Below are 24,654 nucleotides of genomic sequence, written 5' to 3'. Positions count from 1 at the left end.
AGGAACCGTTGTTGTTTTCACTTGTTTACAATGGTAAAGAAAAAGAGACGAACTATAAAAAAATGTTAAAAGACTATTGCTCAATGATTCTGTCTAATTGCATAATATCGTAAGATGTTTTGGTGGCATCTGTTGAAGGCATAACAGCCAAATCCTGGCATTTAACTTTTACAATTTCATGCTGATGGGCAGCTATCACAGTGCAAGTCACTTAAGTGTACTACTTAGGATGAGAGAGGCCATCAAGCCGAAGGAGTTTAAAAACATGTGTTGTGAGCTGATTATGTTACTTACCACTAGGGGGTTAAGGCTGTGATGAAATCAGCCAACTGGGATGAGGTGGGAGTGGTCGTGGAAAGAATGTATCCAGCAGTGGAGGAAGAGAGAGCTTCCTGTTTCCTGGATCCGGATTCCCACCCACCCGCCCTGTTTCAAGTATATTCATTTGCAATACTTCCTGGTCGCAAGGAACGAGGTTGGTGAGCGGTGGGAGAGCATGGCAGTCAGATGGTTGTTAAACATACGGTACTCAAGTGTTGGTTCCCTCGTCGTTAGCAGACTCGTTGATGCTCTAGTAAGGAGTATCAGGTTTTGCCTTGAAAGGGCTTAACCAGTTTGAGTCCAGAGGGTATTGAGTTAAATTATAGTCGATAAGTACCGGCCAATAGATAAGGTTGTAACATGGTTTGGTGGAAAGGAGACGATCTTCCACCTGATTGGTTTATGTTGTTTTTAGCTGGCTGCCCTGCTCTTCGCCACCTATATAAAAAAAAAAGATCCAAATTGTTGATAGAAACTTTTTGATAGTTGTTGATAGAAACAAAATAAAATAAAATAAAATAGAAAATTAAATAAAATACATTAAATAATAATAACATAAATAAAAGGACCTTTTCATTCCAAACTTAAGTCGGTGTCCGTGTCTTTATTTTATGGTTCGTAAGCATTATTACCAGTAGGGGGAAAGCTACATGAGAAGGGAAATCGACACTATGCTTTTTAATATCCATAATTACTATTTTGCCTCCTGTATGAAGTTCAGTGATATGTGCCACAGATCTCATTCATCTCAGCTGAATAACTCACATATTCCTTGGTGCAAAAGCAACAGTGGTATTGGCTAATAAAGAGGAAATATTATTGGAAGACTAATGATGTAGGAATTGAATTAGAAGGCATATCAATATACAGTATTAACACTATTACAGAGCACCATACTATTCATAGATATAGTAACAGTGCCACGAATATAGTTGAAGTAAATGGAGACCTACATATATGGTCATATGTGCTGCCTATGGTCTACTTTCACAAGTCCAGGTAATGTATATTATGGGAAATATTAAAAGAAAGATCTTACCTGGCAACCTGAGTTCCCATCAGAACATCACCTTCCTTCAGTGACACCTTACTGTAAGGTCTTAAAAGGTAGAAGACGGTTTTAATATCCATGTCTGTATTATATGAAAATAATAAACATTCCAGATTCTATACATAAATTTTAGATTTTGAATTGCAGTATATATATTAGGAGGGAGAAGGTGGATTGATGTGTAAAGAATGTACAGTATAGTGTTTGTTATGTTTTCATCCATGGAAGCTCTTGCCCCTATGGTGCCTGGGTACAAAACCAATTTACCTTCAGCAAATGTGTGGCATATCCTCAGAAATATATTTTCCACATGTTTCTCAGGGTATGTATTTCATAAAAGCTTGTGGCATCCATGTTATACTTACTATTGAACATTTGAAACCTCTGAAACTACAGAAGTCATCTACTTACCTCATATATGGGTCTACACTCCAAAATTCAGATTGCAGCAAGAGCTCTGAAAAAAATGTTTATTGAATATGTAAATAAAATTAAATTATATATGATTTTTCTTAAAAGCAGTGGTTTCTGTAATTTTCTTTTACTTGGCAGCTTGGTCCTTCTGTGGATGCATCCAGAAAACGTTTGGTCATATTGGTGCATCACACAAGACTATGTTGCAAAGCTGCAACCGATAAAGAGGACTATGTTCAATGCTCAAACACACAAAGCGGTCGATTTAACAAACTTTCTAAAAGGAAAAGTGAAACTGTTGCCCATAGCAACTAATTAGATTGTACTTATTTTCTAGACTGTACTAGATAAATTATAGCTAGAATCTGATTGGTTGCTAAGGGCAACTCCTCCACTTCCCTTTTGGAAAAAATATAATGCAGACAGTACTGATATTGGGGTTGTGGTCAGGGTTATTTAACCTATATAAACAATCAGATCCATGTTGTTATGGTATTCTTCATTAATGTACATTGATGTGTAGAAATCTAATATGTCTACAATGAGGAAAAACAATCGTTTGTAGCAGTATAATGTACGTTTTGATTTGGACAGATTAATAGTTTTCAGTGTTTCATTTTTGTCTATTTTAGAATAGTGGAAAGGTGGTAAATAGAGAGGATTTTATAGTAAGTGTAAAGGTAATAAAATAAAGTATTTTTGTTCACACTGGATAGTGACTATCATCATCATCATCACCATTTATTTATATAGCGCCACTAATTCCGCAGCGCTGTACAGAGAACTCACACACAGACAGAGAAAGAGACACAGACAGACACACAGTTACAGACAGAAACACTAGGGTCAATTTGTTAACAGCAAATTAACCTACCAGTATGTTTTTTTGACTATAGAGTAATTTGAGCTTTTATCAAGTAGATTTATTTCTGTTTAATGATTTGCTTGAATATTTTATTTTGCTTTGAACCACTGCACCAATAAGGTTTAAGCTCAGTCATGTTATATAGGCATGTTCAGATGACATTCACATGATAGAGTACCTTTTGTTTCACAGAAAGGGGAAATTCTCTTACCTCCATCTTTAAGTGGTGGCAACTCATTTTCAATCAATTTGAAGTCCTCTAGTTTAGGAACACCCTTAAAGTGTCTCACCATAGTCCACGATTCTGATACAACCATTGTTAGTCGCTGTATTACAAAGGAAGGGACAAAGAGAGAAAAGCATGATATAAAGTAAAGCCAGCTTCAGCTATTTTTGTTTTGCCTCACTCTAAATGTATTACCCTGCAAATCCCAAGTATATTACTGTATGCACTCATTCAGAAAACTATAGTTCCCCAGAGTGCCTCTGGGAATAAATGCAAATTGTGTTGGACATTTTTGGGTGGACAGACTGCAAACTACAGCCAAGGCTGCTCTCTAGAGCCCAAAAATGTACTAGAAGGCTTCAGGGAGATTCTTGTGGAAAAGGGGAGGAGCCACAAATGGACTGGCTAGAGAGAGAAGTGATGTGTGTGGCTGCTGGCTGAACTAATGAGGGATCTTCCCATAAAGAGCTACTGAATCTATGGCTGAATTGTTGTCCTGAGGGATGTTTGCAGCCAGTCCAGAAAGAAGCACCTTTGCAGTATAGGAAAAGATCTAACTTGCCACTGCCCATGAGATGTCAGCAGGACTCATATGAAGACAAATAAGTTTATTTTGCTTTGCTATATTCAAGTTATTTAAGTGAGACATCAAACTGTGTGATTAAAACCTCTGACCGGGAATGTAATATTGCTATTGAGAGGTGTTATAGCACTGGCTAAAGGAAGAGCTTTCTTCCAGTCAAATCTGCTGTATTTAAAGTTATCTATAAATTGACTGAAACTGCCTAAAATGGATGCTGATGAGAGAACTTCAAGTTGTTTAACCCTACAGTTTCTGGGAGAGAGTTGCATGTTCCATTATATGGATTGCTAAATGGACTACTGATTTCAACTTGTACAAGTAAATAAGCTTTATGTGTCAACTGAAACTTCGCTTAAACCTGTGGATTGTAATTTACCCCATTGATTTTTGTATATCATAGAGTGAACTAGAAAGCATCTAACCTGAGCAAGCTGGATTAATCCTTGTTGCATCTCTGCTGATTTTTGTCTGATAAGTAGAATCGGTATAATTGCATTAAAAGTATTGTGATGATTTATGTTTGCATATTGTTGAACCAAGATTCCTAAAATGTGATTTATTTTGTGACATGTTGAATAACATTGCATGTTGATGGTATTGTGCTATTACTTCCCGGAATTCGGGAGTCACCCAGACATTGCAGGTAAGTGAGCAAGTATAGTTTATTTATGACCCCAGCATGGTAGCCATCAAAATGTACAGCTGCAAACAGGGCCGCCATCAGGGGGGTACGGGGGGTACTGTTGTACCTGGCCCGGGCTCACCAGGGGGCCAGGAACAACAGAGCAGCACAGACTTACCTGGGGCCCCGCTGGTTTCCGCTACTCTGTTTTCAGCCTGGCTGTCACCATGACAGCCAGGCACCAGGATGCGATCGCAGGGGTGGAGGATTCATTCCCCCTGCGATCATGTGATTTGGCTGTCACAGGCAGATCACATGATCGCAGGGGAATGATTCCTCCACCCCTGCGATCGCATCCTGGTGCCTGGCTGTCATGGTGACAGCCAGGCTGAAGACAGAGTAGCGGAGACCAGCGGGGCCCCACGTAAGTATGTGTTGCTGTTGGTCATGGGTGGGGGGGCCCATTGGGGGGGCCCTAAGGGAAACGGGGGGGCCTGTACTGGGCTCCATGATTTCTGAAGGCGGCCCTGGCTGCAAATGGCAGAGGTACATAAGCAGCAAAGCTGCAATTTACTGTACTGGGTCAGCTCTGGGAGACCTGGTGTTGACTCCCCTCCTCAACAAAGACTTTCTATTCACCGGCTGCCTAACTAAATAAGTTAATGCCAGAGAAATCTATGATTTCTCTAGCGTTAACCCTTTGATAAATAAGAAAATGTGGTGAAAGAGCCTTTTGCCGGCATGTGTATCTGTCATCCTTAATCGTCAACAATCCCGTTAGCAGAAAAGTATGCAACATTTTTTTCTTTCACTTCCGTACACTTGCTGTAACTCAAGATAAAATACCCATTTACTAATGTACATATAACAGATTTTTATTATCTGTAGGGGATTATAATAAGAACATTTTGAGTAGTAGTCCAGAACCCAGCCCAGACGTGACTTATTTAAACTCAGTGTGCAAGTTTGACCTTGAGATGAGAGATTAAGTTAATTTGGGATTACTGTATATTGCAATGATGTAGGAGATATTTGTTTGCTGCTTTCTGTAACTATTTGGGGTATGAAACTTCCTTGTTATACTAAAAAATGCTCCAGAGGGAATATAAAGAGTGAGTATGGGTATTTAAGGCTAAAAAAATGGATGTATTTGACCCAGACCTGTCAAGTTACAATATACCATTTAGTATAGTCTTATGCATTCACATGGTAATGTAATTAATCACATGGTGAGCTCTGCTTACTAGAAAAAAAATCTTAGTGATCAATATAAGCAGAAAGTAACTTCATTGTGATATTGGTTCAATGGTGCTTAATATGTACTTTCTAGTCAACTTCACTAATCAGAATTTTCTAAGTACAGCTTTAGCTCTGTGTAACTAATCACAGCATTCCCTTCATGATTAGTCTGGCACCTGCCTCATACTTGCCAACAATTTAAAATGATTTTCAGGGAAAAATTATTGCTGATGCTGTGAATCTAAGCATGTCGCATGCAATAATGTCTCTGATGGCCTAATGCCCTACAATTCTCATCATGTCATGTTTTCTGAATTTCATTTAAGAAAACAACACATAAACCCCACAAATACATACTGAATGCAATACCAAAAATAATAAATTAATAAATTATCACAATAAATTGTCCCTTTTGTAGCTAGGCAAAATCCATAAGTTGAGCTGATACCATTAATCATTTATCATGTGATTTACCTGACTGAGAGATTTCTGGTTGCAAGGACAGTATATTCCTATATTCTTTAGTCTGAGCCTCTGCTTCTCTGTATGCAAAATTTGCAAAGTAGTTCGTTCTCAGTTGCTTCTCCTCCCCTTTGTTTCATCAGCTCAGTTCTCTGTTATGTACTAAAAAAAATTACAAATATGTGGATTAGGTGGAATGACAAGGAAGGGATTTCACTTTAAAGAAAAAAAAATCTGTTCTATTAACCTTTTATGTGGTGTAAGGAAGAGCAAAACACATTTCAAAGTTATACCTAGTGCTAATTAGTAGTGGTTAATGATGCTGTTTACTGGAGGTGGCATTGATTGACAATAACAACGGCTTCTGCAGTTCAGCATTAAATATGAACTATAACTACATTTCAAAATATATGTAGCTCAGAGTAGCATATATGAAAGGTTCATTCTTGCAGTACAATGCAACAACCTTGGCCTTGGAAGTGAACTTTGTACCTGTGTACATACCTTAAAGGGCTCACCGTGTATGTTTCCGTAAACCTTACATCAACCTTAGAATTCTAAACATTTGCATGCAAATAAACACACCGAGACTTGTATAAGTTATTAAAAATTGCCAGAACTTTTATTATGATTTTAACTTTAACTAGACCTATGGTGGCGGAGAAAGGGCACTGCGAAACAACTCTCAAGCTGATAACACTATCACGAATGGACTGGCGCAAACCGCCGTACGTCCACAACCACAGGGAACAAATCCCAACATAACTTTGCGCTGAGTTGGCGTCAGAGTGACTGCCCCTTTAAAACTCACGCTGCCCTCCCTCACCGAGCCGGACAGGGACCCTCCTCACCAAAGGGCCAAAAAGGGAGTTACTGGTGCCTCAACGGGGGGCAGTGACCTACGACAACTACCTGTGCGCCCACAAATCAGCCGCTGAACGCAGTGCCTTCCTACCCCGCTGCGCCCTACAGACGCCGCAGCCCGCCACCAACTAATCAAGACACGCCGACACTCCCCCGCAAATGCTAGCTATAAACAACCCCATAGCTTCCTCCGTTAGATGTACGCCGTCTCGTCTAAAAAATTGAGGTGACTCTACCCCTAAGCCCGGATGATTGATAACTTAACCTCCCAAGGACCGCACTACTTTCCTAATGGCGCTATTTAGCTTCCTGACCATAACTGTCATCTTTTTTAAGGGGATAGTCGTTCTCCATGCCAGCCGGGGGATTAATGCCGACCAACCAATGATGATATGTGGCCATGCCTCGAGGATTCGCCTAAGGTCTTCCCAAATCGCAATAATGAGCTCAAGTGACTTTCCTTTCCCCAGGTCATTGCCTCTCACATGCACTACCAAGACATTTGGCGGGCCATGCTGTTTAATGAGCCTCACCAACCATGGAACAAGATCAGGCCAACCTAATCCCCTTCTGCCCAACCATCTTATTATGGTGCCTTCGTGATTCGGGATGACATTAGACCTGGGGTGGCCAGTGGCCCAGAACACAAAGGAATGACCAATGATCCACACCATTTAAGTTGGAACACCATCACCTGAAAGCAGAAAAACATTGTTACAACCATGCCACCATAATTTGTAAGACAGGCCAGGCTTAGCATAAAAGCACGAGAAGGATAGTATAGCGGAAAGAACTGGACCACAGGGAGGGATCGGGGAGGAGAGACACAAATGGGGAGCAGGCCACCCAGGCGAAGGTAAACAACACCCAGAAAAACCCCGGCAGCACACCACTAATCAGGACTTACGCCCAGGGAAACCCGGGTGAAAATCCCTTCGCGCCCCCACTTCAAAGCGACGAGTGGAAAAGCCCAGGGTAGCCCACCAAATGGAGGGAGAAGATGGGGTAAGGGGAGGGCAGTGGGGGTGGTTTGGGTAACAATAAGAGAATGAAAATAAGAAAAAGAGAAACTGCAAGGCAAAATTTTGATTAGCATAACATAATCAAATATCAACATTGTCAATCCTGACGTAAGATTTATAAGTCGTGGATTTCCAGCGGCCCAGGGATTTTATGGTCTCAGTGGAGGATCCAGCCAAGGCAGCAGATGTGGCCGCCCCAATCCTGAACGAATGAGTCCCGTACATAGTACTGTCAAGATTTAGTGACTGCAGGGTCCTTTTCATAATGGGCGAAAATTGATATTTCGTCAGGGGCATGCCGTTATGGTGACATAAAAACAAACGAGCCTGAGGTCTCATATTCATAAACCGTGACACTAAGTTAACCGGGCAGATGTTACTATTAGGCTGCTTAGTTAACTGCACCCATGCTCCCCTGCCACTCTGATCAGTCTTAGAACTAATTATTTTACAGGCAACAACCCCTCCGCATAAGCTGACATGCTTTGCCTTCAAACCAGACTCTTGATGCTCCCTGGATCTAGCTACCAGTTCAGAAACCCGAAAAGCTCCGAAAAAGGCCATGGAGAATGCAGCGCTAAATAAGAGCTTCTCATATTCATCGACTGTGACTACACCCAGAGTCCCTATCAACTGGTCCAGAATATTGTTGGTGATTGGTAAGCACGCATCTACATGCGAGGGTCGAGCCCTAGCCCACCCCTTTAGGCCCTTACTGATCATGAACCCTTTGGTGACATCCGTGTAACCTTGCAGCCTGGCCATGAAAGATATCCTCGCCAGAGTAGATGCCATAGAAGCTCTAGATTCCCCTTTGGAGTATCTCTCCCACATAAATGCTAACATAGCGTCACGCTGACCTGCCTCTGATTGATCTTTTTGCCCGCTGAATAGTGACCACCGTCTCCATGCTGCCTGATATGTCTTCAGGGTGGAAGGGACTACCGCTTGTTCCACGAGTCCCCTTATGCCGGCTTGATGATCTGCCAAACACAAGAGGGACACGGAATACCAACATTGTCCGCCTGGGAAGCCAGACTACGGAACTTGCTCCACTGGCCTCGGGACAAAGCATCGGCCAAACTATTTTGCACCCCCGGAACGTGTCTAGCCCTGACCGAAATATCGTACTGCAGGCAGCGCAAAACTAGGTGACGCAGCAGAGATATTGCATGATGGGCAGATGCACTTTGTTTATTGATCGACTTGACCACCCCCAATGCGGGCGCCCACAGTTCAATTGCCACGACAATCGGGAATAGCTCCAGGACCAACAAGTTCTTGGTAATTCCTACCCTATGCAACTCATCAGGCCAGCTTTCCGCGCACCAATGACCGTCCAGGTAAGCGCCGAAGCCGCATGTTCCGGAAGCATCCGTAAACAGGTCGATATTAAAGTTTGTTACGGGTGATGAAGGACAGATTTGCGTCCCGTTGAAATCCCTGAGGAAGGTGAGCCAAATTTGCAAATCTTCCCTGATCACCTTGGATAGATGCACAGCCGCATGCGGCCTACTCCTACCCGCAGTGGCTCTCTGTAGCTTTCTACAGAAAACTCTACCCATGAGAATCACACGGCAGGCAAAGTTGAACCTCCCTAACAGGGACTGAACCTGTCTAAGCGGACTGGAGCTGGAACCCAGCGCTTTTGCAATAGCCTTGCACATCTTGGACACCTTATCAGTTGGGAGCCCACAGATCACGGCCACCGTGTCGATCTCAATTCCAAGGAATGAGAGACACGTGGCTGGGCCCTCCATTTTCTCCGTGGCAATGGGAACGCCTAGCACCCTAAAAAGAGCCTCAGTGGAAAACAGCGTATCCCGGCAACAAGTGGAATCAAGTGGCCCGATAACCAAGAAGTCGTCAAGATAGTGTGCGATCCACCGACACCCCGTTCCCACCTGAATGCACTAATGCAAGAAGCCACTGAACTTCTCGAATAGCGCACAGGATATCGAACAACCCATGGGAAGACAGCGATCGATATAGTATCCACCACGATGCCAAAAACCCATGAATTGATACGACTCCGGGTAGAGGGGCAGTAACCTAAAAGCCGACTCAATGTCGATTTTAGCTAACAGGGAACCCCTCCCGCATTCCTGCACCAATGCTAGTGCAGATTGATAATTTACTGAACTTAGGGTGGCGTCTATAGCGTCGTTCACGGATAGGCCAGCCGGGTACGACAAATGCTGTATCAGTCTGAATTTTCCCGCTGTCTTTTTGTGGACTACCCCTACCAGGGACAAAAAAAGATTTTGGATGGGCGGAAGTATGAACGGGCCAATAATGCGACCCAGACCAACCTCCTTCCCAATTTTTTCGTCTAAAACTTCTGGGAGAGCGAGCGCCGATTTCAAATTGACCGGCGCCGCCGTAGAAATGCTGCCCTGAACTGGGAGTTTAAAGCCTAGATGAAATCCGTCATGTAGGAGAGCAGCGGTGTCTCTATCAGGGAACCAAGCGAGCCATTTGTCCAATTCAGCCAAATTAATTGGTGATGGACCCTTGACTCGGCATAGCTGGGTTTGCACTTCTTCGGCTACCTCCACTTCGTCGGACCTTTGCACATTCGGCGGCTGGATGCTGACCTCCGCATACCTTGCAATTGTGTTTAAATCTACAAGATGCTCCTCGCTGGCAAAAGCCTGCGTTGAAATCAAAGCATCTTCCTTTTGTGGGGAGTGTCGCTTGCACCCTCCTCGGCCCTTGAAACCTCCTGCCCGTGTTACCCTCGGCCCCCTGATTGCTCGGTCTCATGAGTTCCAACCAGGTGTCGATGTCCTTAGACCCCAGCGGGAGCTTCTCGCGCCCGCTCATCCGCTTGCGGAAGAGCTCGTCATATGCTCTCCAGATTAACGGGCCATCTTTCACTACCATACCGCTAATCAGGTGGATGTATCTCCACACCTCATCCTACTCGCCGGGCCTAGTCTCTAGATAAATGGTAGCAAAAATAGAGAAGGCATTCGACCATCTAGAGAACGATCTGAACCTGTCCTCCCCCATGCCTGACTTTTCACATGCCGCGGCCAGCGTCTTCTTGCCCTCACCCATCAGTGCGAACATGTCCACATACTTCCCGCGCCTAATTCTATCCCGTACACTAGGCCTAATACCGTGGGTTATCTCTAGGGTTTCGACCTGCCCTAAGTCACTACTAGCCACCGTCCGTTCCGCTCCCCCTGCCTGCGGTGCCTGCTTGCTGCGCTTGCCTAGTAATTTTGTTTCCAATAACCTGATGAGTTTTCTGGGCCTATCATCAGAATCTGAGGAACCACTGCTCGTGGAGAGAACTGGTGACCCCAAAATTTGTACATCGTGTGTGATACCAGAAAAAGACTCACCATGAGGAGCAGGATTCCCGGCACCGACTGACGCCTCTCCGTCCCTGGCTGACACCGTCTGGGCATCTGCTGGTCCCGGGATTGATTCCACACGAATCCCTGCCGACCTCTGGTCTCGTGACTCGGACCCGGAGCGACCTCCACCGGCAACCCCTTATCTCTTGGTTCGTGACCGCAGGTTCTGAAACACAAAGTGGAGCAGTAAGCTGAGACCTAGGCATGTAATCCAGTCATCGCCGCGCCGATCCCATGTCTGGGCCGCAGGGATCTAGGCTTGATGACACTACGGGACCCGGGCTATAGGAACCCCCCGGTATTATGTGACGCTGAGAGGGGATATTGTCGTAAGGAGCCCGGTATGATTCTTCGTAAAAAACGCTTGGTCTGGACTGGTTGCGCAACGGAAGGGACCATTGGGACGTATTAGGGCCACTGGAATGATTGTAATCATATACTAAGTTTTCTCGCGCGAGACCTCAGCTAAAATGACTGCTACTGCTGTACGCTCCCGCCGGCGAGGGGGCCCGTCGAGACCTGTACGTCCAATCATCCGTTGCCGGCAGAACGTGTGGTTGAAGGGAGGGCCACACAGGCGCCTGATAACTGTCTCCAAAAACTTCCACGCTCCCGCTATTGAACATATCTGTCCCCACATATCTTTTGCCCCTGCCTGTAGCGCTGAACCCTATCTGCCCCCGGGGTAGAAGGTCTAAATGAGCCCCTGTCTGACGAAGGTTCCCCCCCAAAATGCGCACCCCAAGAAGAAGCCCTGCCACTATGGGGTAAAAAGGGGCTGGGTGGGAAATGCAGCTGGTGAGGGGCAGGGGGGTTATATGGCTGCATGTCCCCTCTGCGGGCCAAGATGGGTGGGGTGATGGGGTACTGAATAAAAGCCTCCAAGCTGGACCCCCCTTCTCTCCCCTGAGGGCTGCTGCCCACCTCCACTCTACTCCCCCATGAATTGCCCATAGAGGGGGAAACATATAAAGCCTGCGAGGATGCAGGCATAACTGCAGCTGGAGGAGACACAGGGGCACCCTCTGGCATCTCCCCCCCCCCTCACCGCTGCTGCCGACTGAGTAGGACTCAGTGGCGCGGGATGGCGGCCTGGGTCTGCGCATGCATGGCCTCGCCGTTGTAGCCGGCAGCGCTCCACGTCCCAACCGCCCGCTGAGTGCAGCCCCGGAGGTGTCCAGACTGGAGGAGAGAGCCCGCTGAGAAGGTGAGGAGGGGAGTTGGTTGTCCACCGCGAGGGGAGCAGAGGGAGTTGGCGAGGCAACATGGCGCCCGGAAATATGGGGGGAAGGGGACCTGAAGCGGGCAGGGCGGTTGGAGGGGCGTCTAGGACGGGGCATGGCGGCTGGTGGTGGAGAGGTAAGGAGAAAACGGACAATGGAGGAAACGGGAAGGGGGAGTGAAGGGGGAGAGATAGTGAGTTAGGTGGAGCGGGAAGAAGCTGCGGGGAGAGGACTGGAGGGGGAACAAACTTTGGAAATGGGCGGATGAATAACGGGAATAGCAGAAGGAAAATAAAACAGGCAATAAACAATAAGTAATACAACCCAGCAAAATAGAAAAGAACCGGAAATAAGGGCAAAAAACAGGGTACTTATCCGGTCTCTCTGTCCCTTCTTTCCTGCAGGATCTCGTGCTGTGGAATGAGGCAGAACAGGAAGTACAGCCTACTATATCAATCAAGGTCCCTCCCACTGGAGCACACATTGGTCGGGCCAAATCTATGTTAACCCATTCAGGTAAGTGTTCAGCTTACTACAAAACCTGTCGCCCTTTAAGTGCATTCGTCCTATTCGGCCTCACTTGTCATTGTGGTGTAGAAAAGACACACTTGCCAACTCTACCGGAATGTCCGGGAGACTCCCGCATTTCGGGTGGGTCTCACAGACTCCCATGAGTATAAGGTAATCTCCCGCATTTGCCCACTTCCTAGAGTGAAGTGGGCAGAATTAGGGCCAAAATGCTGTGATTCTCCAGGAATCGCGGCATTTGGCCCCACCCCCCGCTGTACATTACATCATGGGGGCGGGTCCAAAATGAGGTGATTTTGGAGCCACACCCCCCGCACGCCCACCTCCTCCAGGGAGGCTCCCGGGCGTCAAATGCAAAAAGTTGGCAAGTATGAGAAAAGATCATGTGTGCTTATCTTCATGCTAAGTATAGGTACATGTTGACATAAAATAACAAACAGAATGACTGTATATTATAATTCATTCTCTCCTGAAATTAATTCAAGGAAAAATTGTGACACACTGTAAACAATCTCATTTTATTGTCTTCTCTTTCCTACTGTCTGGAATACTGATCAGGACAAAGAAGCAACTGTTAAACCCAATTACAATACAGGGCTATTCTAGATCAAGTGGAGCACTGGGCAAAAAGGCCCTTTGCCACCAAGTCCCCTCCAAAAAGCGCAAAAGTGCAGTTATGGGGCCTGATTTATCAAGGCACGTATATGCCAATTTTGAGCGCATCATGCACAAATTCAATCTGCGCATGCCCAAAAGCGGCAGATACAACAGTGAATGCAGCCCTGTTCTGTGCGCCAGTGCGACTATATAAGTCGCTGGGCGGCGCCATTTTGGGAGAAGAGAGTCGGCGGTGGAGAAAGAAGGACGTCGTGGGACAGAACAGAAGAAGCCGCCGGAGCAGAGATCATCGGCTGGGAGCCCTTGTAAGGGCTGAGAGCGCCCCCGCCTCCGGAGCAGCAGCAGACCCAGCGCCGAACGGGAGAAGAGGCGCCGCCTGCTGGAAGACCCGGAGAAGGAAGAAGGACGTCAGCGTGGCAAGCTGAGTTTCCTGCGCGGAGCAGGTAAGTAGCCTCAGCGTTAAGTCGGGCACTAGGCCCGTGGCCACGGTCGGGCATAAGGCCCGTGCAGCATGTAATAAGGGCACAAGGCCCAGGAGTTGGGCACTAGGCCTCTAGTAGGTATTGAGGCTGATAGCCCATAGTCTTCAAAGGGCACAAGGCCCTAGTAGCTAGGCAGAGTTAGGGAGGCCACAAGGCCTAAGTTGGCAGGGGCTAGTGCCCATAGGTAGCAGGGCACAAGGCCCTAGGTAGTGGGCTCAGAGCCCTGAGCTAGAGAGGGGGCTGAGGCCCATCCCCAGAGATCAAGGCTCTGTAGGCAGCTGGGCAGAGGCCCATGGTGTGTAGGGCATAAGGCTCTGGTGGTGTGACAGAGGCGTGAGAGCCTTGCGAGTGTAGGCGTGGTCCTGTGTGAGGTGAGCACACGGAGTTAGGAGGCACAGTAGAGCGGAGGCTCCTGTTGGTGCTGTAGAAACCAGCTGGTTGGCTAGCAGCGGTGTGCTCTGGTGAGTAGCGGTAAAAGTACTGTATACTGTATTTATTCTGTCTGTGTGGCGAGTATTGTCTGAATTACTGTATCTTTGGATGTGCTACATAATTGTGTCCAGGGGCAAGATCTCAGGCCCCCATTAAAGGTAGGCTCTTGTTTCCTGTGTTTTCCTGTGCTAACCCGTGCTGTGGGGACAAGTGTAGTTACCAGCTTACGCATAGTCAGGGAAGAACATACGTAGTTTTCCCGCCGCTTAGGTGCCGGGGGTCACGCTGGTTCCCAGAGGGTGTGACTGAGTGAGTCGGTGGCAGTGCAGCACAGCTCGAGGTAGTTCCAGGGGCGGCCCATGGTACTGGTCGAGGGTCCCCAAGCCTGAATTCCGTGCAGGTCTCCTGGCGGTTCCAAGTCTAAGGACACGTGTTCAACAACCGAGTACAGGCAGTCGGGCGGTTCAGTTTCGATCGGCTGTTCCGTGCGGCAGTCGGCCCGCGGGTTAGTGTGCTGTTCCAGTGAGCTTCAGTCGGGCCTGGTGCAGCCGGTCCTTAGGGTCCGTGGGTGACCCCATAGTAAGGAGACAGTCTCCTTGGTTAGACCTGGGTGAGGGGGTTAGGAACCGCCCTCCGGTATAGTCCGTGAACACCGGCTGGTGTTCCCCGTAGTGCTTAGTGAGTAGTTCCGTTAGTGCACCACACCTAGTTAGCCATAGTTGTTTGACTTAGTTGCGTTGCCGACCATTAGAGCGTTGTTAGGGTCGGGTCGCTGTTGTAGTCAGTTTAGCGTTTGTGGGTGCACACCTTTAGTCTCACCTTTAGCGCAGAGGGAGGCTGTGTGTTCCTTGTCATCCGCAGGTGTCGGGGAGGTGCAGGAGAGCAGGACCGGAAGTGGGAGTGTCCCGGTGAGTATCACGCTTGATTCCCCCTTTCGGTTGGGCCCTCACCGAGTGGTGTGCGAGGTACTTGAGGCGGGACTGTTCCTGGTCTCAAGTGCCTGTAGTCCTCCGTGCCTTGGCAAGAGCAAAGTGAGGAGGAGGCAAGTGAGCCTGGACTGAGAGTGTCCTTGTTCATTGCCGTGTTCTTGGACAGCCCTTTCCTGGTAGGCACGGTCGTAATCTCTGTCTCTTTCTTAGAGGGACGTGGTTGGAGGTGACAAGGGTTGCGGCTGCTGATCTGCTGGGATCGAATCGCAGCTGGGATATCGGAAGCGGACTGGAGGTGACCATCGTTGACAAGGTAAGTTCTTTTGTGTTGCGTCTGTCCTGTTCCCCGCAGGCGCTACAAATTTTTATTCTCAACAGGTGTTGCGCAGGGTCTAAGTCTTTCAATCTGAATTTTTTTCCTAGCAGACATTTTACAATGTGTGGCAAGAGCCCGCTACTGCAGAAGCACACGCGTACAACTTCTTCCTTTTTATGGTTCTTTATTGTCAGGATGGTAATAATGTTTTGACACCGTATACTTGCACAGCAATTGTGGAGACCCTCAACGCTTACTATACATAGGTTTCCTCATCATGCCAGGGTTTAAGAAGGTTCACATGATATATTTGCTCCTCCTTTCTCCTACCTAACTGGTGGACTCTGTAATTGACAGGACCGACAGCCTCTAGAACTTCATATGGACCCTGCCAATGGGCGAAAAGTTTACTTTCCTGGGTAGGAACCAGGACTAGGACCTTGTCCCCAGGCTTGAAAGATCGAACAACAGCACTTTTGTCATAACTTTTCTTCTGTCGTTCCTGAGCCTCTTTTACATGTTGCTGCACAATGGGCCCTTTCTTTCCTAGCCTCTCATACATTTGGGACACAAATTGTACCAGATTTGGCTCCCTGGGACCTTGCTGCTCCCACCCTTCTTTTAACATATCCAAGATACCCCTGGGCTGTCTCCCAAACAATAACTCAAAGGGACTAAACCCTGTTGAAGCTTGAGGTACCTCACGGATGGCAAACATCAAATAGGGAATAAGAGTGTCCCAATCTTTTTTCTCTTAAGCCACTGCTTTCCTGAGCATGTGCTTTAATGTGCGGTTAAAGCGTTCCACCAAGCCATCTGTTTGTGGATGGTATACAGAGGTGTGAAGCGCCGTAACCCCTAGCAACTGGCACATGTCCTTCATCAGTTTAGACATGAATTGAGTACCCTGGTCTGTGAGAATTTCTTTGGGTATTCCCAAGCGTGTAAACATCAATACAAGTTCTTTAGCTATGGTGCTGGACTTTATGTTTCGTATTGAAATTGCCTCTGGATACCTGGTTGCATAGTCAAGCACCACTAGTATATATTGGTGCCCACGTGCGGATTTTTCCAGGGGCCCCACAAGGTCCATAGCTATCCGTTCAAAGGGAACTTGTACTATTGGTATTGGAATGAGAGGTGCCCTGTACATGGGTTTGGGACAGGTTCTCTGACAAATGGGACAAGACGGGCAATACTTTTTCACTGCCATGTGTACACCGGGCCAGTAAAACCTAAGCAGAACTCGTTCCCATGTTTTATCCTCCCCTAGGTGTCCCCCACAGACATGTGTATGTGCTGCTTTTAACACTAGGGTTACATGGACCTGAGTAACCATTAATTGTTCTACTTTTTCCCCCTGTACATTAGCAACTCTATACAGGAAATTATTTTTAACAATAAAATATGGTATACCTTCTGCAGGCTGGGCGGCTTTCACTATCCCATTTATCTCAGTCACACTTTTAAAGGCAGATTCCAAAGTGGCATCATTAAGTTGGTCTCGAGCAAAGTCCTGCAAAGGAAACAAAATTGGTATTGCGGACCAGTCCGTATCCTCACTGACAGGCGGGGTGGGCTCATCTGCGACATCACCGACCAATGCTAGTTTGGACTGTCCATGTTTCCCCACAGTTGGATGCTTTTGTGGAACTCCTGCTGTGACTCCCAGGATGGCATTCCGGTTATTCGGTTCCCAAAGATCGATGTCCAGATGTTGTGGATTCTTAGGCGGTTCCTTTAAGACCGGGCTTCCGACCGTTGCATCAGTTGCCGGCATGTCCGGCCGGATCCGCTCACCGAGGACATCATTAAACAGTGGGAAGTCTCGCCCCAAAATGAGTGAATATGGGAGTTTAGGTGCTATGGCAGCTATCACCATAACAGTTTTGTCTTTGAGTGTGACTGGTAGTATTGTTCTTTCATACTCCTCTGTTGTGCCATGTACGCAAAGAACTTTCACTTTGGGCAACCGAGAAGTTATGGTTTAGGGTAAAGCAGAGCTGGAAACAAATGAGAGTTCACTCCCCGAGTCAACCAAGGCCAGAACAAGGTTTTGGTTGACTAGCACAGTCACCCGGAACAAACAAGGACTCCCTGATGTGGGACTCATGGTAAAACAGTTTGGAAATGCAGGTCCAATATGTGCTACAGAACAGTCCATGGGTTCCTGTAGTTTAGGACACTCTGCCTTAAAGTGGCCTGGCTCACCACATTCAAAACACTTCAGATTAGACAACTTTGCACCTGGCCCTCTGTCCGTAGCAGTTTTGCCATTGGACCCTGTGACAAGGATTGTCAAACCCGGCTTTTGGCATGGCAGCGGCTTTGGCACAAATGCAGGTTCTTTAGTCATTTGCTGTAGCGCACAAAACCTTTCTACCACGGTGGCAAGCTCTTCATAAGTTTGTGGGTCTGATTGCAGAACCCACCTTTGCAAATCGCGGTTCAGCCCTCGGATGCAGTGATCTATCGCCAGAACTTCAATAATCCGAGAAGGCGAATTCTCCTCAGGCTGCAGCCATTTCTTTAAAATGTTAGAAAGCTCAGCCACTTGCGCTCTACTTTAGACACAAAAAATCAGAGGCCAGTTCGTCATCTAGATCCATATAAGCTCGCTGAGCTTCACCAGTCAGATATGGCGCCAGTCTCTCAGCCCAATCTTTAGAAGGCCATTTTGCCCTTTTTGCAAGTCTCTCGAAAGACACCAGATATGCTTCTACGTCATCAGCTGGTGACATTTTCTGGAGAACAGGACCAAGTGGTTCATTTCTGTCATGCCTCACCTGGCTTAACTCTTCTCTTAAGAGCCTTGTGTTTTCCACCTGTGCCTCAGCGACTTGTAGCATCTGAGCTTGCTGCTGTTGCTGCGCAGCGGCCACATTCACGAGGGTTCTCAGTACTTCCTCTATGTTGACGTCTGCGCGGGTTGGGTAGCGGAAACTTGCTTCCCGGAGCATCCCACTCCTGACACCACTTGTGGCAAGAGCCCTCTACTGCAGAAGCACACGCGTACAACTTCTTCCTTTTTATGGTTCTTTATTGTCAGGATGGTAATAATGTTTTGACACCGTATACTTGCACAGCAATTATGGAGACCCTCAACGCTTACTATACATAGTCCAGCTCTCTGTCCAGATCAGCCAGCTAGCCCAGCGTTGATCTCCCTAAACAATGAAACAAGCAGGGTTTTATAACTGACACTCCTCCCACAGGCCTAGCTTGATGGACAGGTGACACACCCACCTTCTCTTTAAAAGGAAACGCCCATCCCTGGCTCTGTTTAGACTATCAGACACACCCTGTCTGTTTGCTGAGAGGAAGCAGCTTTTAAATCATGTAAGTAAACCAATTTTAAACTACACATATGTTTTTACCTGGTTTAATCTCCACCTAGGTACATAACTGTGCCAATGTTTTACTCTACTTCCCTGCTTTCTCTGCATATTGCCAGCTAAATGCCTCCTTTTGTTACAACTGTCTATGTCATTTTTCTGGCCTGCTAGCAACAAGTTATCCATATATACAATAATGATGAACAGCTTTCCATCTATCATTTTGTGATCAGTCTCTGAACGTACAAAGTCAATGTCAATCAACATATTATCAAGTTTTATGTACCAACACCGGCCACTTTGTTTCAAGCCGTACAGAGATTTCTTTAATAGACACACTCTTCCCTCCAGAAACATGTTCTCATTATAATGCTCAGGGGGTTCCATATAGATTTCCTCAACTAATTTCCCATTTAGGAAACCAGAATCAAAATCTAACTGGTAGAGCAACAAATCATGCAACATAGATATGGCAATGACTAAACGAGGTATACTGTACCTTGCCGCAGGTGAGAAGATTTCCCTGTAATGAATTCTGAATCTTAGAGTAAACCCCTTTGCACGAGCCTTGTAACGGACAATCGATCCATCTGTATTTAGCTTTTTTACAGAAGATGCATTTGTTTTTAATTGTTTTACAGTGGCTTGGCCTGTTGACAACAGTCCAGGATTCGTTTTCATCCAAAGATGTCATTTCTTTATCTACAGGTGATTTCCAGTATTCCCACTCATCACTGATTTTTGCCTCTTTCAAATTTTGTGCTTCTGACAATACAATCTTGGCATATATTCCTCACTGTATCTCCTAGGACGTTTTCCCTTATTGCTCCAGGCAGAAGTTCTTGCCTCCTGCTGCTTGTCGAGATTGAAAGTCTCTTAAAATTTACTTTCTTTTTCTCCACTAGGTGGTACTGTTTTATGGAATATGTATGACGTCGGTGGATTTTGAGTTTTTTGTTTACAACGTCCCAAAGCCTGTAGCCTTTACTCTCAAGACAATATCCAAGTAAAATACAGTCATGTGATTTAAAGCTCAGTTTACACCTTCTCTCTTTAGGTATATGTACGTATGCTTTGCACCCCAACATCCTAAGGTGGCTGACGTTAGACTTTCTTACAGATGATGCTTAAATTGGTGTTTTGCCTTTCACTGCAACAGTGGGTGCATAGTTTTTCAAGTAAACTGCTGGTTGTACAGCTTCAGCCCAAAATTTCTTCTCTAGTCCAGCGTCAAACAGCATCGTACGTGCTCTCTCAACTATTGTACGACCTGCATGCTCACATACACCAGGCGTGTGCGACATAGTCAACTGATGTTGAACTTCATGATTTTTAAGAAAGTTGTTAAAGTTCTTGTTCAACTATTCTCCTCCGTTATCAGATCTTAAAACTTTTAGCTTATGACCCGTTTGAGTCTCCACCAGCGTTTTGTATTCTTTGACCTTGTGTATAACTTTACTTTTTGCTTTTAGGAAATATACTTGAGTCATCCTCGTGCAATCATCAATCAGTGTCATAAAGTAGTGGTAATCACTAATTGACTCAGTCTCCATAGGAGTGCAGGGACTCGCTCAAAATAGTCTTTTTTTTCTGTCCGGCCCAGTGGGCATATGCCACCCAGCTCCCCGTCCCAGCCCGTCCCTGAAACTAGCATTGATACTGCACATTAAAAAAAAAAGAAACACTGATAAAATGACATCAGTTTTGACTATATATACCGGTGGCAGGTTCTTCCATGGCTGCATTTAAGTCGCTGGGCAGCTGGAAGTTTGGAGGCAACTGCTTCAGTCTAAGACAATTGAAATTTGAGTAAGGCCTTACCTGCACACGGGGACTCCACTAAATGCCCAGTGGCTCTGGGTACACAATTTGCAATGGTTTGACCCCTTATGGGTGATCTATGGTTGGTATATGTGGATTGATCCTTCCCCACCAAATTTTGATTTAATTAAAATGTTTCATGGAATATGAGGGTCTAGACCCGGCCCTTTACAGCATCCACTCCTTTAGGATTGGGGTGGATACTGCCATGGCTGAGATGGGAGCTTCCATCGCAGCCATTAAATCCCAGGGTAGATGAAAGTCTGATGCCTACAAGAAAGGGTTACTTCACTGATAGCTTCCTCTCCTCCCTTCCTCCTCCTTCGATAACCCAGGGCTTGGCTGGTCATCGCTTTTAATGAGGGCATGAATGGATTTTTCCCATTTTCTCCTCTGATCAAGGCCTGATTAGCTATGTGTCTCCAGGGTTTTATGGGTTTTCCCCCTTCATATATCTCCCTTACCCCCTTCTTTTCCCTCCTAAGGATCCAGTACTACCTCTGTGTCGGTGTAGGACAGTGCTTGAACGGCTATGGCCATGCTCTGACGTACATTTGCTTTGTTTGCTCCTACATAATCGCATGGAGAAGATATGAATATGGGTGGTTGGTCACCCATATGTGCACTGGGCATCCATGCACTCAATGGCAAGCAATTGGTACTCAATTGCACGTCCCGTAGCCATAAGATGGCTAGGTAGGTGGGGATTAAGGTGGTCGGCCCTCATGCATTTCTTATAGGCTGGTCTTCCTGACATACAGGTCCTTCATTTGGGGGGTATCGATCTGGGGAAGTGTAAGCCCCTTGATTTAATTATTTCCATTAGGGATTATTTGCGGACCAACCAGGCACGCTGGCCAGTGGTAACTATATGTTAGTCAGACGTAATACCCAGACTTGTCTGGAGATGTTAGATCCTGGCCCCTGTAATGCAGGGTGTGATTAAAAAGTTAAACAGGTCCAAGGGAAAAGTGGTCCAGGCACTATGATGTGTGTGCATTAGGCACTCACTGGTCACCTCAGAACAGAAACACCTATATAGGGCAGACGGGGTACACCTTACGGTGGCTTTATATATTTTTTTTAATAGAGCAGATCTACTGGAGGTTTGGGTGGTAGTTTAGTTACTTGGTGGTTGGCTGAACGCCGTTAAAGGACTACAGCTTTGGCAGCGAGGCATTTGTGAGTTGGTGACTAATTCATACGGTGCTTCCGCCGATTGACGGCAGGTTACTGCCCTCTTCAAAGTACTTTAGCTCTTGGTCCCTTTGCGAGGGGGATCCCTTGACCTGCTTTGTGAGGGAACGTCATTGTGAGTCCAGAGGAGGTGTATTCACACTGATGTCGGATGTAGCACCAGCCAATTGTAAAGGATTATATCTTGGGTCAGTGGTTAGTGCCGGATGGCCATACACTGTTTGGTTACTACTATTAGTTGTAGCTGACTTGTAGCTGTTTTTAAAAAAGTGTGACCTATTAATTGGCAACAAATTCTTGTGTCAGTGTCGTTATTTTATTATAAGTATAGTTTAAGACTTAACGTGTGAGTTTGGCGCAGTGAAAGTGAAGCATCTACAATCTGCAGTTTAATGGCAATTACCGTATTTCCCCATGTATAAGACGCACCTTTTTCCCAAAAAATTTGGGTCTAAAATCTGGGTGCGTCTTATAAAGGGGTAGCGGGGATGCAGGGGGGGGGTCGAGGGGGAGCGGGGCAGCATTACAGTGGCAGCGGGGGTGATCCAGGAGGAGGGGAACAGGCAGAGAGTGGCAGTGGGGATCCAGCAGGCGGGGACAGGCAGAGAGTGGCAGCGGGGATCCAGCAGGCGGGGACAGGCAGAGAGTGGCAGCTGGGATCCAGCAGGCGGGGACAGGCAGAGAGTGGCAGCGGGGATCCAGCATGTGGGAGACAGGCAGAGTGGCAGCGGGGATCACGGAGAAGGGAGACAGAGGCACAGTGGCAGTGTGGGGGAAGGGGGGGGGCGATTGCAGGGAGAGTGTGCTGCCCGGCTGCTCTGATCACAATCAGAGCAGCCGGCCATTACACTCTCCCTGCCTCTTTTGACAGCTACCGTAATGTGTTTTTTTTTCACATTTCTGAGCCAAAATTAAGGTGCGTCTTATACATGGGAGCGCCTTATACATGGGGAAATACGGTAAGTTGGTTCCTAAATCTGGCACAATCAAAACTTTTTCAATATCTGTCATTACAGTTTTACCTTTTATCCTCAGGCGGACTGTAACTGTCTCAACTTTTGATGCAGTCATTTCACCTTTAGTGTACACAGGTATACGGTCTTGGAATTTAAACAGCTTTGACCTCACAACTACTGTAGATAAGTCGAACTCAGGGGTCAGGTTCTATAACATGACCATGGCAACTTCTTCATCGTCCACTGTGAAACTGACAATATTTTATCAATGTATTTGTTCATGTCTTTGCATTCACTTAACATAGTACAGTACAAAGTATGCCTCAGGTTTATCCTCCTCATGAGACCTTTATCTTTATATGCTGTCTGCAGGGCAATCCACGTGTCTTTTGCTGACACTTTCCTTTTAATGATTGAATAAACGTGCAGTTCTACAGCTAAGCCAATGGTTCCAATGGCCCTATCCATATCATCAGGGTTTGGGTTGTCTCCTGGGTCACTTGTGCCCTTCAAAAAAATTTCACGCTTTAACTACATCTCCATAGCGTTTTCCACGTGGAATCATTCTCTGAGCCTTTCAATTTTATGAAGCCCATGCTCGCACTTGGAGTATACATTTTTACTTCAATTTAAACAAAGGACTTTGCAATACTTTCCTTTTATTCAAAGTTGTGTCTCCCGTTCAACATGTTTCTTACACTTCTGGATTCTGGGCCCATAACTTTTTGGGATAACCTATTGGCTGATGATTTGGGCTGAGGTCTTGAATAGGCTATAGCGAAATGTGAGAAGGACGATGAGTCCACACATTTATCAACTTAGCCAGGAACGTTGGTTTATTTTCAGGATATATGAAGTAACAGTTGTACGGGATACACAATATCATGTACCTTGCAGCATGCAGTAGATCTTTCAGAACACAGGCACAACTTGTATTGGATATATACAGTCTCCGTGGAGGTTGTATACTACACAGCCATGTAGCACATTTATTCAGCACACAAATAGTACTTGGGAGGCTGAGACACTGGTAATCTGAACGTCCGTGCATGTTCCGTTATTGGTGGAACACAAATAAAGGCATATGCAGCTCAGACATGCTGCTTGCCTGGATATATCACAGGAGAGCTGGGAACTAACAAAAAAACGGCACCCGGCAATGCCCCACTTGGGCCACTAGACCACCAGGGACAGAGCATAGCGCTCCTCTCCCAACAATTGTTTTACAGGTGCAAAACAGATTCCACTGGGTACTAGGCTGGGTATCAGAAGCAGGCTGGACCAGGGCAAAGTTTCTCCATACTAGTGATGTAACTCTACACCATTGAGCTATGGCACTGTGAGGACTAGTAGTTGAACTGAAGGGCCCTTGGTTGTTCCAGCTAGGAAAATGATGAGGATGTGAGTCTCGGTAGCAGGGACACACAGATAGTAGTAGGAAGTTCTCTGTCCAGGCAGCCAGCAGTAGGTAGGGTTCAGGAAGAGGCCACAAGTGGTCTTGTTCTGTGGGTCGTAGCTGTTCTGCGATATGAAGCAGCGGGCAGGTTGGAGTTGATTATGATCTTTAATTTAATTACCATACTTTTGATTGAGTTATCATACAGAGTAGTATTTGCACCCTGAAAGTAAGCAGGAAACATGCACGCATGAACAAGCGCATTTACCTGCATATATACCATATGTAGCACATTTCATGATGTTTTCATCTGTACATCAGTGGCATATGCGCCATGTTTACATCAGGAGTGACAAGTGGTTATACTTGCATACCACAGTAGCA

At 46.2% G+C, this 24,654-nt stretch overlaps 1 pseudogene; it reads right to left on the bottom strand.

Moving 5' to 3' along the window:
• The window catches only part of LOC142153627 (prostaglandin reductase 1-like), a 43,355-nt pseudogene that overhangs the window by 15,543 nt on the left and 3,158 nt on the right, over positions 1-24,654 (bottom strand).

The sequence above is a fragment of the Mixophyes fleayi genome, chromosome 1 (genome assembly GCF_038048845.1).
Source record: "Mixophyes fleayi isolate aMixFle1 chromosome 1, aMixFle1.hap1, whole genome shotgun sequence".
NCBI classification, from domain to species: Eukaryota; Metazoa; Chordata; class Amphibia; order Anura; family Limnodynastidae; genus Mixophyes; species Mixophyes fleayi.
This window is presented reverse-complemented; position numbering and strand designations above follow the sequence as displayed.